We start from the raw sequence: 17331 nt of genomic DNA, 5'->3' as shown, positions 1-17331 counted from the left end.
AATATACATGGTTAAAGACCCAGGAGGGTTAACGGCTTATATGGGCATTAAACAAGGTAGAGAAGAATCATTTGGAAATTTTATCGATAGAACAGCTACTGCTATAGATCGGGCTGGTGTTGCAGGGCGCTATTGAAGCAGGTGTGCTTTGCAAAATAGCAATCCAGCAACCCAAAGAGTGTTAGCTACTTTAGGGGCAAATTAGACTATTGAGGAAGCATTAGAGCGAATGCTATTAATGCCAACAGCTTCACAGGCATTTATAGCAGAAGCCTTAAAGGAATTAGGATTAGGGTTGCAAAAGCATAGTCTACTCAAAATCAGGTGTTAGTTGCTCTTGCTCCTCTCCAAAGCTGCTCACTGGCAGTCACGTAAAGAGGCTCCAGACCATTCATCAAGTGCTACCGATGCGGCAATGAGGGACAGACACAAGTTACTGCCGTGACATCGGAGACACCAGCTGCTGCCGTGACATCGCTGCTACCTCCTGTCTGCAACCCGCAACAGCAGGGAGCCTCGGCTTGGACTTATCAGCAGCAGTAGACGTCACACTAATGACAAACCGGCCTGAGAGGATACCCACTGGAATAAAGGGTCCTCTTATACTAAATGGACAAACATGTGGAGCATTATTGCTGGGACGTTCCTCTATAACTATGTTGGGATTATTTGTTTTGCCTGGTGTTATCGATGCGGACTTTACAGGAGAAATACAAATTATGGCTTACACCCTTTATCCTCCGATTAAAATTACAAAAGGACAACGCATTGCACAATTGATACCACTGTCACAAATGACATCAGGAATACAATCATTTACTGGGCAAGCACGGGATGAAAAAGGTTTTGGCTCTACTGGTGTTACACTTTTAACTGTGGATTTACAAAATAGACCAAAACAAAAGGTTGAAATTACCTATGGGCATCAAAGCATAACCCTTTATGGATTATTGGATACAGGAGCAGATACTAGCATCATTTCTCCAGAAGCCTGGCCACAACATTACAACATGGCCTCTATTTCCTTCATCAAACATGCTGACAGGAGTGGGAGGATTTACATTGGCAAGCAGGTCGCCGTCTTTGTCTGTGTGCATTGAGAATCAACAAATATCTGCTGTGTTTTCAATTGTTCAACTGCCTCCTACAGTTTCCTGCTTAATTGGAAGGGACATTTTAACACAATTGGGAGTGGTGTTAACTAATCAGCACCCTTTGGGGTAATTGCCATTGCTTGGACTTTCCCCATTCCACTCACCTGGAAAACGGATACACCGGTGATGGTTAAGCAATGGCCATTAAAAGGGGAGAGTCTTATGCATGCCCATGAATTGGTACAGGAACAATATACAAAGGGACACCTGCGACTGTCCACAAGCCCTTGGAATACACCTATTTTTGTAATCAAAAAGAAATCAGGGAAATATCGTTTGATACATGATTTGAGGGCTGTAAATGACCAAATGGAACCTATGGGGGCCTTACAGCCTGGTCTTCCAAATCCAGCTATGATTCCAGAACACTGGCCACTTTTAATTATTGACCTAAAGGATTGTTTTTTCACTATTGGCCTGCATCCTGATGACATGAAGAGATTTGCTTTTACTTTACCAGCAATAAATCGTGGGGAACCAGATAAAAGATTTGAATGGACATCTCTTCTGCAGGGCATGCGCAACTCTCCCACTTTATGTCAGCTTTATGTTGATGCAGCATTACAGCCACTACATCGTAAATGGCCAGCAACTATAATATATCATTACATGGACGATATTTTGTTTGCACAGCAACAGCCATTCTCCTCTTTACAGATTAACACCATTAAAAATACTCTTGCTGCATATTCACTTGTTATTGCTGCAGAGAAAATTCAGACTACAAAGCCCTGGAAATATTTGGGATGGACTTTGACGGATCAAAGAGTGATACCACAAAAATTGGAATTACAATTGGACATTAAAACTCTACATGATGCACAGAAGTTGCTGGGAGACTTACAGTGGCTGAAGCCTATTGTGGGAATACCAAATCACTTATTAGAAGCCCTACGACCTTTGTTAAAAGGTGTGGACCCTACTACTCCTGTACACCTGACGAAGGAGCACCATCTTGCCTTGCAGCAAATTAGTAACTGTGTACAGCAAGGGTATGTGTCTCGTCGACAACTCGACCACCCCATTGACCTTACTATTTGGAATAGCCCTTGCCACTTGCTTGGTGCTCTCTCTCAGTTGCAAAAGAAAACGGGGGAGATACGGGTGTTGGAATGGTTATCACCACCACTACAGCATAAGAAAACAATATCTTCAAAAATTGAACAATTGGCTGCATTAATCAAAAAGGGGCGTCTCAGAATTCTTGAAGTGGATGGTAGAGAACCTGCTACTATTAGATTACCTATGGAAAAAGAAACCTTGGACTGGTACTTGATAAATTCAAAGAATTTACAAGAAGCATTATTGATGTCACCTGCTAAAGTAGAGACTAGTAAATTAGTGCCTAGAGTTTTGCAATGGATGACAGAATGGAACTGGATTACTCGACCTTTAAGAGAAGAAAACCCCATAGAAGGAGCTATTACAGTTTTTACAGATGCAGGAAAGAAATCAAGGCGTGCTGCTGTTACCCGGCAAGAAAAAAGGACAATGGAAGCATCAACTCCTCACAGCAGACCCTGCAGATAGCTTACAAACTTTGGAATTGTTAGCAGTAGTATGGGCGGTGTCCAACTTACAGGAGCCTTTAAATGTGGTCACAGACTCTATGTATGTTGAAGGAGTAGTCAAACGAATAGAGGAAGCAGCAATTAAGGAAGTGAATAATAAACGATTGTATGAGTTACTGATACAGTTAAAGAAAGCTTTACGGGAAAGAGCAAATGGTACCCTTAAGCAGTATATTGAAAAACGTTAAGATTTGACAGATCCACAAGCATGTTTGGCTAAGGTTTTGTATGTGATTAATCATTTATGCATTTTTGGGGAAGATGATACCCCCCCTGCAATGAAACATCATCCAAGGTCAGGTCAGGAAAATACTAAGGAAACAGAGGTCTGGGTTAAGTATAAGAACCCAAGTACAGGATTATGGGAAAAACCTGCAAAAGTATTATATTGGGGTCGGGGGTATCTTTGTGTTTCCTCACCTACAGGGCCTTTGTGGGTGCCTGCTAAGTGGACTAAACCTGTTTTTGATGCAGCCTCTGGTGGATCGCCTTACGGAGGAGGACAAGGAGCGGCTGGGGAAGAAACTGCTTCTAGTCCTACAACCACTACTGTTTCAATTGAAGGGGTACTCGGAAGCGGTGGACAGAGCACTGACACGTCACTACCGGACGGCCCAGGAGTTGATTGGTTTCATTGACTCATTATCAACTTTTCATTTAACAGATCCAGCGAAACTACATTGCCTTGACTGTCACAATCCACATTGTGCTGCCTGGATAGCTCTACGTTGTGGGGGTTGTAAAAGAACTTTTTGGATAGAACAATCATTATTACGGGATTTGTGGTGTCCTACTTGTGAACACGAGCACACGTGGGGTAAAAGCTGGCAAGATGAATTAAGGAGACAAACGGGGCAAAACGCATATATAGCTTTAAATCTTTATGAGTCTCCTGAACAGAAGGTTCTTGCTTATTATCGATGGGAAATACAATGTATTGTAAATAGAATTAAGGTTCAAAGTAAATCACGTGTAGTTTCTATAAGGTGTAGGAAATTAGTGCCTTTAACACAGCATTCAGTTGTAGGACCCTTCCAAGGGGATCCTGATAGAGCATTAGATTGCTGCATTGATAAGTTGCAAAAATTAAGTTTGAAAGTGGCAGGACCAGTGAAATTAGGAGCAGCAAGATTGAAGACAGATAAGAAAAAGAAGGCAAAAAAGGGAACTCATTTGAATAGAGGTATCAGTGATTGCTAATTAATTTTCTATGATTAGAACAATTTTACTGTTGTGGGACCCTCGGGAGGATATAGTTGTTGAGGAGGATAACGAACAAGAACTACGATTACGAAATAAGATACACCTTGTGTTAAAGAAAGACCTTGAGCTGTTAGCCTCATATAGTAAAAAGGCTGAAGAGGCTTTGCGATCACCACCATTGAATTGGTTGCATTGGGTTGAAGATACACAATTTTATACTGGTCCTTACTTACATTCGCTTCCTTGTTATGTTTGCAAAAAGGATAAAGATAAATGCTATGCATGGGTAGCTTTGCATTGTGCAGATTGTAATCAGGTTTATTGGTATTCACAGAAGTCATTGGGATATTTATGGTGTACATCTTGTTTTGGAAAGTGGATTCGAAATCATATCTAGGTTAGAGCTCTTGAACAAAGTACTGGCCTGCCAGGACGGACAGGATTACAGCTCTTTGAGAGTGCAGAACAAGTGGTTATAGCATATCTTAGGTGGAAGTTACAGGAAAACCTTAGAATATTTGAAATTACTAGAGCCTCACGCATCATAGCAGCTCGCTGCAAAGCTGATTTGCCTTCAAACTTACCTCGTGCTATACTTGTGAGCAAGGATGCTGATTTAGAATTAGATCAGAATATTCAAGAATTGACTCAGCCTTTCAATAGACAATCTAGCAAACCAGGGAAAAGACAGCGAAGAAAGAAAAAACAACGTAAGCAGAAGGAAGAAAAGGAGAAGTAAAGTAAGCAGAAAGAAAAATGAGGTTTGTTTTTGTTATACTGCTCAATGCTGTAGCAAGTGAAGCAGTAGGAGTAACACACTTTAGTCAACCAAGGGAAAATTTATGGGTAACACTTGCTAATCAAACTAACCAATCATCACTTTGTCTTAGTCTTGGAGGAGTCACTAACCCATTTCGAACATGCCTGGTGGGACTTCCGGTGTGGTCTCCTGGAGAATTTTGCAGTTTGATAAACAATCAAACCTTATGTATGTCTAACATGTCAAACATCACATTGCCGGTGCAACAAGGGTATACTGCAGGTCAGAGTGATGGCTATCGTCAATGCTTACTAATCCAATCACTTAACACCTCTTTGCATTCTCCTCCTGAAGAATTGGATCTTTTTGGAAGTACAAATGCCAGCATATCTAACACTACAGCTGGTGGATGGTTTAGCTTCAAACTTTCGGGTGCTCAGAATTTAAACCAACCTAAAGAAACATGAGCCACCCTAGATTCATCCCTGAATGTGAGTGAATTCTCTCCACAGCATTACAGTCAATGTAACGGCACAAATATCACAGCACCAATGAAATTACCCACAGGAATATTTTTGATTTGTGGAGACAGGGCATGGAATGGTATACCAGCTAAACCACAAGGTGGACCCTGTTTTTTGGGAAAATTGTCATTGTTTCATCCTAATGTGTCCTTGCTAATGCAGCTGAGTCAAAATTCAAACAGGAGAAAACGTAGCATACATGACTTAGACTGCAGCAAGATAGGAGATCCACGGTTTTGGGGCACATTCAAACAGGTGGTGGTTTCAACTATCTTACCAGGAGGATCTGCCAATAAAGCCATGAATTTAGCAAAACAATTAGGATGCTGGGCAAGGGATGAGCTGAACAAGACATCACAAATTCTAGACATGCTAACTGCAGATGTGCAAAGTGTTAATCATGCTGTTTTGCAAAATAGAGCTGCTGTAATTTTTTGCTCTTAGCACAAGGGCATGGATGTGAAAAGTTCGAGGGAATGTGTTGCATGAATCTGTCTGATCATTCAGTGTCCATTCACACTAAGATAAAAGAATTACAACAGGGACTTCACAAACTTAAGGAAGAAGACGGTTTAGGAATTGACGAATGGCTTAAAGGCTTGGGACTCGGACCGTGGCTGAGGAACATTGTGATCTATGCTATAGGATTGCTGGGTGTAATTTTACTGTTTTTGCTTATTTTGCCTTGTATCTCTAACTGTATCCAAAACATGGTCAGCCGTACAATAGCAAAAACATGGCAAACTAATCTCCTTGCACAAGAAGAAAACGGGGGAAATGTGGAGAGCATTATTAATAATTGGTTGGCTGAGAAAGGCCACACTGATATAATGCCACTGGTTAAACTGAAAGAGAAAAGTCAGCAGTCAGCAAGCTAAAAGGAAGAGTCAGCAGCAACCTTGCTGCAACATGAGGATAGGGAGTTGAGATTAGTCCTGAATACATCCTAAGAATATGTAGAAAGTATCAAAAGTAGAACCATAGGAATGTAGAAGTAGGCGTAGGTGCTGATATGCAAGCTGACCAATCCTGAGCTCAACTTTTGCAATATGTATGAAGCTCATTATTAACTGTATTTAACCCGCCGTACTGATCAATAAAATCGAGCCTGTGATGATCAAACTGATGTCCTGGTTCCCTTCCGTCGACACAATGATCTTGCCCATTGGCTTTTGTGGGGTCATGGGGATTCAGGTAATTTTCATGATATCATGAAGTTTTTTCTTTCCTTATATGTACTCCCCTAGGTGTTCTCCCCTTTCTTATCCTCTATTGGTCCTAAGTTACTGCATACAAGGTCCTTTTTTCCCGCATATAACACCTTGTGTGCCCAGCCTCATTTTGTCTCCCTCCCTGGACCCTCACCAGCACAAACCACACTGTTTGGAGTTCCACACAAACGCTCCTCTCTTGCCTCATCCATCATCCATTCAAGCAAGCCTGCTCCCAGCTCTGGGAGTGCACGTCTCTCACACAGGCTGGCTGTGGACATGCCACAACAAGGGGTGCCCAAACAGGGACCTTCTTTGAGAATTCCTGAGAGCGATTCCAGTGACGATTCCACTGTTCCACCGTCACGGGACAGAAGACGCCTTGGGTCAGCCTCCGCCCTGGAGTGAGACCTGAGTTTTATCAGGGCTTGCTGAAGGCAGCATTGGCACCCTCCTCCAGCAGCAAGAGGGCCGACTCAATGGACAAAGCCCATGGGATATTTTGAAACACCTGCATCCAGAGCCACCAGAGCAGTGAGCTGGGGGACAGCCACCAGCAGTGCAGGATCTTTAGGTCATATTTTAGTCCTGGGGGTGGGCAGCCCTTTACATCAGGGGCAGCTCTGGGTAACAAATTATCCAAAGATGAGAGGGACGTATATGTTCCAGTTAGGGACGTTCTCCTTTCAGAATGGAAGAGTTTTACTAAGGGAAGTTTGAAGTCGTTTGTTCATTGGCTGTTTACGGAGCTCCCAGACATTTCTGTTGATTCAGTTCGTCATGTAGCATTTTGGGACTGAGTTAGGGAAAGACTCTATCTTTTGCAAACTCAGGGAGTGATAAGAGTCGCAACATTTTCCACAATTTTTCACATATTTTATGGAGTTTTCTCAAGGGTTCAAAGTTCTAATATTCAACCCAGACTTTCTGTTCTGCCCCCTGCATTCCTGAACCCACTGACACCATTAGGATGAGAGACAGAAACTGCTGTAAAGCACAGACAAGCCACCTGCTGTCTGCCATCTCCCCTCCTTCTCTACCCCCTGCCCACGTTTGTACTGATCACACAGGCCTGGATTCTAGCCTAACCCCTTCTCCAGTACCGCTCCTCCCTGGATCCCCATCAGGTAGCTCACAAAATGGAGTCCCTCCTCTGGAGGGCGTTGTCAATGTCAAACACCCTCCCACCCCCAGCTCTCTCATCAAATCCTCCCCCTATGTTGGATCCCAGCTCTGCGTCAGGAACCACCCCTGCATTGGGATCCAGCGCTTCCTTGCCTACTCCCGCTGCCCTACCCCCTCCAACTCAGCCCCTTGCGGATCCCACACTGTCGGAGCCGGAAGTGTGAGGGGCGGTACCCGGAAGGCCGCCATCTTGGCTACCAGAGGCCCACACCACCGGGCCTGGCCAGTCACCCCAAGGCCCCGCTCCTCTGCCAGAGACCAAGTTCCCTCTTCTGGAGAGGAGAGGGAAGGTTCATCGCACCTGGAGGATGAGCCTGAGGATTCTTGGCAGAGGATGGAGAAGCTCGCGGCTGAAGAGGGGGACTGGGAATTGGTAGCTAAAATACAAGCAGCACCGGTGCAGTACCAGAGGGGGGCTAACCCCTGGTGGGAAGCTGTCACACAAGGGAGATGAAAGACCTTTATAAAGCTGCGAAACACCATGGGAGGGGCTTGCCCTATATTAATCATTTGTTAAATGCCATCTTTATGCATATGATATGGTACCTCACAATCTGCACCATTTTATGCGCATCCTACTTTCTCCCACTGAAATTATTCTGTGGGAAGGAATGGGGAATAAACTAATACAACAGCTATTAAAAGACTATGCTAGAGAAGACAGGCAGGCACACCTAACACTAGACCATCTAGGGAGGAAGATTTCACTAAGTCTCATTCAATTGACCTTCCCTGAGCTCTGATGAAGAGAATAAAGTGTGGAAAAGACAGTTCTCATGCAGACACCCAATGGAGAATCACCTACTCTAGATTTCACAGACATTCTCCAGGGACCTGGGCAATCCTTTCAAAAATTTATTGACCACCTTCCACAAGCAATAGAAAAACAAGTTGAACATCCAAAAGCCAGGAAGGTACTGCTTACTAAACTTGCTGAAACAAATGCTAAAAACACCTTTAAAGACATTTTACCTTCTCTACCCCTCAACAGAAAGCCTACCATTGCACAAATGGTCGTGGCATGCACCATTAGGCCATCCTTATACTGTAATGCTACCCGAGATAATGCTTCCTGTCACGGTGTAGTAGAGGTGCTAGTAGCCTCCCTGGTTATTCCCTGACATACACATGAAAAAGGACCTGGTTTTAAGTGTAGGGAGATGGGGCATTTTCAACAGAATTATAAAAATACAGGCTATTACCAGGCACCTTCTAGGTGTCACAGCCACTGTCCTCACGGGCCCCCTCGTCCACATGCTTTCCAACACCAGCAAAACTGGTGGCCTGCGGGAAACCCCACACAGACACAGAAAGGCCACAGGCAAAGACACCAAATGCGAGGCTGTTCTGCCCTTCTCTCCCCAACATCGTGGAGAACCAGCACAGCGACCTTCTCAGATCCAGCAGGACAGCTCGATCGCTGCAGAAAACTCGACAGAAGACAGCTCTGCCCTGGAACCTAAAGGCAGCTGGTAAGCGCCTTTTCAATTCCAATCCACGCTATTTATGTTCACCATATTCCCACAGGCAAATACAGGCCTGAAGGACGGCCCAAAGACATTTTGATTTAAACCATAACCGGGAAAGGGATGCAGACACTCACTCTACTACCTGAGGTACTCGCCTTGACCTCTTTGGAGGAGATAACTGTCCAGGCTCTATGCTTAGTCCCTTTTCATTGCAAAAGGAACAGTTATAGCCAGAGCCTACCTCCTACTTGACACGATCAGCACACCAGCTGATCCCATGTTGATGTGGGCACAGACAACAGGCAGAAATAGACCCATTCCAAAGTGTGCTTTGTCATGTAAAGGGAGAAAGAGATGTCTTTCAGGACTGTTAGATACAAGAGCTGATGACACCATAATTTCCTGCTCTGTTTGGCTAAAAAACGGCCTCTGGTTCCAGCTGCTGGGGTAATTATTAGCTACCAGGGCAGCCACTACCAGCTTCTGGAGTCACAGTATCAGCTGCATGGAAGGTCCTGAGGGCACAGTTGCTACAGTAAGATCATTCGTCGCCCGGGCACCAATAACAATTTGAGGGAAAGACCTGTTGTCCCAAAGCGGGACAAGGCTAGAGATCCTATCAACACCTCAGGATTTCTAGACGGGGCCACAGAGCAGCGCGCCACACTTCAGTCAACCTGGAAGACCAACGACCCCATATGGGTGGATCAGTGGCCCCTCCCAGGCAGAAAGTTAAAGGCCCTGCAGTCCCACGTGCAGGAGCAGCTGCCTGTGGGCCACATTGTACCATCTACTAGCCCCTGCAATGTGCCTGTCATTACCATATGAAAGCCTGGCAAAGACAAGAGGTGGCTGCTGCAGGACCTCAGGAAAATCAACGAGGTCATTGAGGACATGGGTGCCCTCCAGTCCTGTGGGATCTCAGCACCTCAGGACTGAGGTACAGAGAGACCGAGACCACCCTTGGGGGGCTCGGGAGTCCTGGAATGTTGCCAGAAGTGTCTGGTGGCTGGACTTTGATCCTACACAGGAGATGACATCTGTATGAAGACTGGGAGGATTTCACTGGGGTGAATGGTGAAGGGATAAGTTAATTAAGGTGTAGAACACAGGGTTTAGGATTTCTGTACAGGGGGGTCTAAAGAAGTAAGATGGAGGAATTGGGGCGTTTCCTGTCCTTCTTCTTCTTCTTCTTGGCCTCCATCTTCTGTGGTGATGGTGGCACTTTGGGATTGGTCTTTACTAGAAGTGCACCAGTTAATAAGAGTAGAAGGTATTGGAGAAAAATTATAAATATTGTACACGTAACTTCGAGTATAAAGATAAGTGACCGCCCCAGGGGCTGGAGAGTGTGCCCATGGCTGACTTGCTGTGCAGACCTCTGTCGGGCTGAAAGAAAATCTTTTAGATAAACAATTAATAAACACCGAGACCAAAACAAGATCAGAAGTCTCTCCTCGTCCTTTGAAGCGCCGGGCTGCCCAAGGCCACTCTGGGCCTTTCCAGGTCTTTGAAACAGCCGAGAAACCGAGCAAGTGGCATCCCTGAGCTATCCCCGGACATAAATCAGCCAGCAGGAGAAACAGAAAACCGACAAGCCTAAATCAACATAAATCAAGCATAAATCAACTATAAATCAGCAATAAATCAGCGAAAAGAGAACCACATGAAATCAACAAGTGGCGTTCACTGCGTGGGCTACTCCCCACCAACCCTTTCGGGGGGGGAATCAGCCCTGAAGAGCTGAAGCTCAAGAGCTGAAGAGCAAAGAGGGCAGCTCCAATCTAGGACGAGTTCCCAGGAGAGCACTGATAGCTCCTGAGGAGAGAAGCCTGAAGAAAAAAGAAAAAGAAGAAAAAAAAAACAAACGGCCAGAAGAGTCTGCAAAAAACAGCAGTCACTGAGAATTACATCTCTCAACTTCTACCGAAGACAGTTCGTGGCAGAGCAGCCCGGATCGGAACCGGAAGGCGCCTCTGGATTCTTCTCCTGTGACCTGCTGGACAGAGACGGGAGGCTTCGGACAGCTCTGACGACAGATTCGGTGAGAAGGTCAAAATATAAGAACATAATTGCACACTCTCCCAAGAACAACGGAAAATTTTGTCCGCCTTACAAGGCGTGGCTCAAACACACACAGAAGAGATCCCAAAGAAAGTATTAAAACAGCTATTGTTGTGGGCAAGGCTTAACTATCCACTTGCCGAAACATGCCTGCTATTCGAAGTGGGGTTTTGGCAGGAAATCAATAGGCACTGATATTTCTTAACGACAAAAAAAGATGAGACAGCGTTAAAGCTGCTCTCGTCGGCAAGGGTAATGCTAGAAAAGCATATCGGTTCAGTCGAAAAGACTGGGAGAGCAACGAAAAGTTGCGGCATCCTCAGCAGAAGGGTGGGGGAGCAAAGCTCCGGAAAAAAAAAAAAAAAATTATTTCTGGCCTTAAGAAGCCAGGGGGAAAGGGCTCTCGAAGAAAGAGAGCAAGAAATAATATTAAAGCCCCCGGTCCCAAAACCCAGAAACCCCAGGAAGCTCCTAAAGCGTCCTGAAACTCCGGAGAGTACAGGGGAGTTAGGATCGGAGGGGGGGGGTGAAGGGGGACAGAGAAGGGATCGGGGTGGGGGGACGCTTCCTCGCGGGGGCACGGCGCGCCAGCGGCGGAGCCGGCGGAGAGCGTAGGTGAAGAGGTACCGGGAGACACATGTCCCGGTGCGGCTTTTGTCAGCACGGCGCCGGGGGGTGGCGGCCGCCCCGGAGATGCGTGCGGCGGGCAGAACTCGCAAGAACCTGCGGTTAAATTCGGCTCGAATTGTGGGGCGGGGCGGGGCCGGGTGCCGGCGGGGGGCGGGCCGTACACACTGGCGGGAGGAATGGACACAGAGACAGAGTCAGGGGCAGACCGAGGGAGGAGACCTGGGAGGTGGAACCAGGGGGGGAGAGTGACGTCAGCCCAGGAGAGACGGGGAGAGGCTCGGAGAGCACCCATGCGCAGATAGTAGAGCGCGGGCGGGGGTGGGCCCAATCCCCTGTGACGTCTCGGGCGAGGAGGGGCCATGCTCGGGATCCTATGTCCCAGCGGCTCCACACCCTCTTCAGCCTTGGTACCTCTGGTAATAACCCTCGGAGTCCCAGTCCCTTCCCTTCAAGGGAGACGTTCTGGTGTTCAAGCTCCATTTCCAGCTGAATTAAAAGCCAGGCAGACACGGTCTCAAACGAGATCACGAACACGGCAATTGACAGGACGAGGGGCAGTCGAGCTGGGGAGGCCGGTGACAGCGCCACCTAGTGGGGGGCAAGGCTTTCGCTTGTATCTCCACAGAGCGAGATCTGACGTGGGTGTCGGTACGACACGTGAAACCATTTCGAGTGCGAGAACATGAAAACGTGGATCCGAGAAACAATGATCCAAGTAACAAAGAGACGAGTACTCAGACAGGAGTCGAGACTCAGATGGCACAAGACGACTTGGAAGAGAAATAAAAAGAAACTAAGGACTTTGGGGGAATTCTCTGTTAAGGTCCTGAATGAAAAGCGAAAAATGATTTCACATAGAAGTGAAGCCATGAGTTTCATGATGCCTATCTGCATCATTCTTTCATTCATTGCAGTAAGCAATGGGGGTAATATACCTATTAGTCAGCAAAAGCAGAATTCTTTGACATCTCTCCCATTTGGAGAGGAATTTTAAGGGTAGAGTTCTATGTTTTAATAATTCTACTAGTCCTCATACTTGTTATCCCGTGCATATTTGCATGTTTGAAACACACTATGAATCGGATAGCAAAAGAAGTTTTCCTGGTGCAAACAGAAGGGGGAGATGTGGGATCTCAGCACCTCAAGACTGAGGTACAGAGAGACCGAGACCACCCTTGGGGGGCTCGGGAGTCCTGGAATGTTGCCAGAAGTGTCTGGTGGCTGGACTTTGATCCTACACAGGAGATGACATCTGTATGAGGACTGGGAGGATTTCACTGGGGTGAATGGTGAAAGGATAAGTTAATTAAGGTGTAGAACACAGGGTTTAGGATTTCTGTACAGGGGGGTCTAAAGAAGTAAGATGGAGGAATTGGGGCGTGTCCTGTCCTTCTTCTTCTTCTTCTTGGCCTCCATCTTCTGGGGTGATGGTGGCACTTTGGGATTGGTCTTTACTAGAAGTGCACCGGTTAATAAGAGTAGAAGGTATTGGAGAAAAATTATAAATATTGTACACGTAACTTCGAGTATAAAGATAAGTGACCGCCCCAGGGGCTGCGGGAGTGTGCCCATGGCTGACTAGCTGTGCAGACCTCTGTCGGGCTGAAAGAAAATCTTTTAGATAAACAATTAATAAACACCGAGACCGAAACAAGATCAGAAGTCTCTCCTCGTCCTTTGAAGTGCGGGCTGCCCAAGGCCACTCTGGGCCTTTCCAGGTCTTTGAAACAGCCGAGAAACCGAGCAAGTGGCATCCCTGAGCTATCCCCGGACATAAATCAGCCAGCAGGAGAAACAGAAAACCGACAAGCCTAAATCAACCTAAACCGAGCATAAATCAACTATAAATCAACCTAAACCGGTAATAAATCAGCATAAATCAGCTAAGAAAAACACCAGAAAATCTACACAGTCCAGCCTGCCCTCAGCCTCCATGTTACCTCGAGATTGCCAATGGTGCACCATGCCGTAGTTGTGGGTAGCATCTTTTGGAGTCCTCCTATTTTTCGGATACCTTGTTCGACATTTAGGCTGTGATTGATGGAGCCTGAGCATAGGAAGAGCATTGCTTTGAAGATCGCACGGGTTGAGATGTAAAGGAAGGCTAGTTCAGGGCGGTTTAGTCCAATTGTCATTTTATTTCACAGTTATTGGCAGAGGGTTGTTATAGATCTTAATGACTACATTTTGATGCCCCCATGCTTCCAAATGACATCCCCTGGTTTGCCTTGACCGTCCATGAACCACCAAACACCTTTACAGAGGTACCAGTGGACTGCATTGCCTCAAACAAAGAAGAGTAGCTCAACTATTTGGCAATGGCTTTGAGCCCAAAATCTCTCACCCAGATGGAAAAGACATCCTAATGCTATCATTTTTCATTACATGGACGATACAGTCATTTGTGCAGAAGCTCAAATCATTTTGGACGTTGCACGACAAGATGTCATCACTGTGGTACAGCAGAAGGGTTTTGAGATTGCAGCAGATAAAGTTCAAAAGACAGGAAGTACCTTGGGCTAAAGAGCACAGAGAGAACCATCACACCCCAAACACTGCACATCAAGGACAACCCAAACACTCTGCAAGAACCCCAAATGCTCTGTGGAACAATCAGTTGGGTACGTTCACTCCTGGCAATCACCACAGAAGATCTCATGCCACTGTTCCTGCTCCGTAAAGGCAGAGAAGGACTTGATTCCCCTGATCACTGACACCAGAGGCAAAAGCAGCTGTACAAAAGGTCTCCTGGGTGATTCAAACTAAACAGGCACACAGATACCACCCTAATTTTCCTTTCTCTAAGGCAATCCTTGGTGTACGTCTAAAATTCCATACATTATTGTTTCAGTGGGACTATACTATCTCAGGTGCCCTGATAATAATTGAATGCGTTTTCAGAGCACACCAACCTACTAAAACAATAACAACCCAACAGAAAGTTATTGCAGAACTAGTGCAGGAAACCTAGAGAGCGTCTGTGCTCCCTTGCAGGAATAGACCTTGTGAATATTTACTTACTTCTCACTCAAGAGCACCTCAATTGCCTACTTCAAACATCTGAACCACTGCAATACACCTTAGATAATTTTTACACATATTAGGATCAGCCATCAATTCTACCACCAAAATATTCCTGTGCTGCTCAGGATGTTCAAAATTACCCCAGACCCGGCAAGATCCATTGTAGCCACCTGCCCAAATTGTCAGGAACATGGCCTTGCTTCTGTCACAGCAGGAGTCAGTCCAAGAGGACTAGAGAGTCTCCACATCTGGCAATCAGACATCACACACTAAACTCCTTTGGACAGACTAAAATACAACCATGTCTCAATCGATGCCTTTACCAGTGTGATTTTTGGCTCTGTCCATGCTGCAGGAAAGTCAGAAGATGCTATAAAATATTTCTTTTTCGTTTTTTCCACCATAGCACTTCCACAGGAAATTTACACTGATAATGCACTTGCTTATACCTTGCACTGATTCAAACAAGGGGCTTTCTGACCACTGGGGTATAAAACATGTCACAGGCATACCACACTCCACCACAGGACAGTCCATAGCTGAGAGGGCCAACTGAGCCATCAGAAGGATCCTTGATCAACTGAGAGGGGTAGTCCAGATATTATCTTCCATTGAGACACTGGCCAAGGCCTTTTATGTACTCAACTTTTTGAACAACTCGTTTATGGAGACAACTCCCCCAGTCATCATGCAGTTTACTAATTCAACTGCAGCCCAATTAAAAGACCAGCCACCTGTGTCAATCAAAGAACCTGAATCTAAACAATTTATGGACACCTACCCATTAATTACTTGGGGAAGAGAAGATGCCCTTGTCTCTACAGCAACACTCCTAAGATCGATCCCAGCAAAATACATAAAAACTCTTTCTGGGAACGGTGAGGCAAACACCAGAGCCACCATCAGAAGAACAGAATGGAAGCCTAAGAGAGACAGCAGCAGCCTGGGAAAGAAGAAAAAGAAGGACAGAAGAAGATCTCCTAAGCAGCGTTGACCACACACACCAAGACCAAGATAGCTCAGACACCACTAACCAGGATATATGAATTAACATTTGTAAAAGCTATATTTTAGCATTGATATAAGATTCTTCTAATAAGCTGTTTTCACACCCTTGGCTTATGGAACAGAAAGTTTAGTGGGACCTGAACTTATGTTTCATCTTCTACTCACTTTATCTGTTTACTTTTAGCCCAAACAAGCCTCCAGATACTAAATGAGCCCAAGTCAGACGATGCTGCTGTTGGTTGCTGCTGACATAGAGAACTGGATGCTCCTCACTGAGCCGCATGCCTTCAGCTGGCTGCTTCCACAGACAAGCCACAATTTCTTGTCCACGGCCATGGCTGTCAGACACTACAAGGCATGTGTTTTTTCAACCTGCTGTCACATAGGGAGTCAGTATATCAGGGCATCCAGCTGCTAAAAATCAAGGAAAGAAGATCCAGATGGAGGGCAACTACAACTGGTTCACTGGACTTTTCAAACACTGGCGGATAAAAGGCTGACTTTCTTGTTTAGTTAAGACTGTTTTGTGGACTTTGTTTATCGTATTCATTGTGTTGGTTATTTTATCCATTATGCTAAATGCCTGCAAAACTCTATGGCTGAATCCTTCTTTATAGACAACAAAATGGGAAGTTCTGGGGGCCGAGGGGCCGACCGTTGGAGCTGTAATACCTCAGGGCAAAGTGACCAAGGTAAAAGAGAGACATCGCTCTGAATGCAATGGTCTCACCCATGGGCATGTGCAGGCTCATGGTGATGCAGCACGTTTTGTTGGTATCACCCAGTTAAACTGCAGTATTTTTCTTATATGTACTGACTCGAGAATGTTCTCCCCTCTCTTGTACCATTTTGGACCTGGCTTACTGCAATGCTACCCCGATTTCTCTCCGTCATTTTCCCGCTGTGTGCACAGCCCCATTTTGTCTCCCTTCCTGGACCCTCTTCATTGCAATCCACTGAAGTGTTTGCAGATCCCCACAAAGATCCCTCTCTCACCTCGTTCACCAGCAGTTTAAGCAAGCATGCTCCCAGCTCTGGGAGTGCAGGTCACTCAAAGAGGCTGGCTGTGGACAGGCTGAAACACAGGAACTGAGTGCAACAGGGAGCCTGGCCTCTAATAAAAGGCATGAAACCCACAGCACACCCAACGCAAAACCTTGCATGTCTCTTCTTTATCCTCCTTCTCTCAGTCCTCATGCCACTTTCCCCACTTTGTCTGACTGGGTACTTGGCTTCTCTCTCTCCTCTCTGCAGGTTCAGCTACACGTGTGACCCTGCAGGAACAGCCTGACCCAGGGAAGTGGGAGAGCACTCTTGGTCAGGAACTGTAGTGACAGGACGCAGAGGAATGCAATCAAACTGCAAGAGGGGGAAGAGATTTGATGATGGGAAGAAGTTCTTTACTCTCAGGGGGCTTATCCCTGACACAGGGACCTGTGCAGAGAGGCTGTGGATGCCCCATCCCCAGCAACATCCAAGGACAGGTGGGACAGGGGCCGCAGCAACCTGCTCTGCTGGGAGCTTGCTC

The sequence above is a fragment of the Melospiza georgiana genome, unplaced genomic scaffold (genome assembly GCF_028018845.1).
Source record: "Melospiza georgiana isolate bMelGeo1 unplaced genomic scaffold, bMelGeo1.pri scaffold_42, whole genome shotgun sequence".
Taxonomy (NCBI): Eukaryota; Metazoa; Chordata; class Aves; order Passeriformes; family Passerellidae; genus Melospiza; species Melospiza georgiana.
This window is presented reverse-complemented; position numbering follows the sequence as displayed.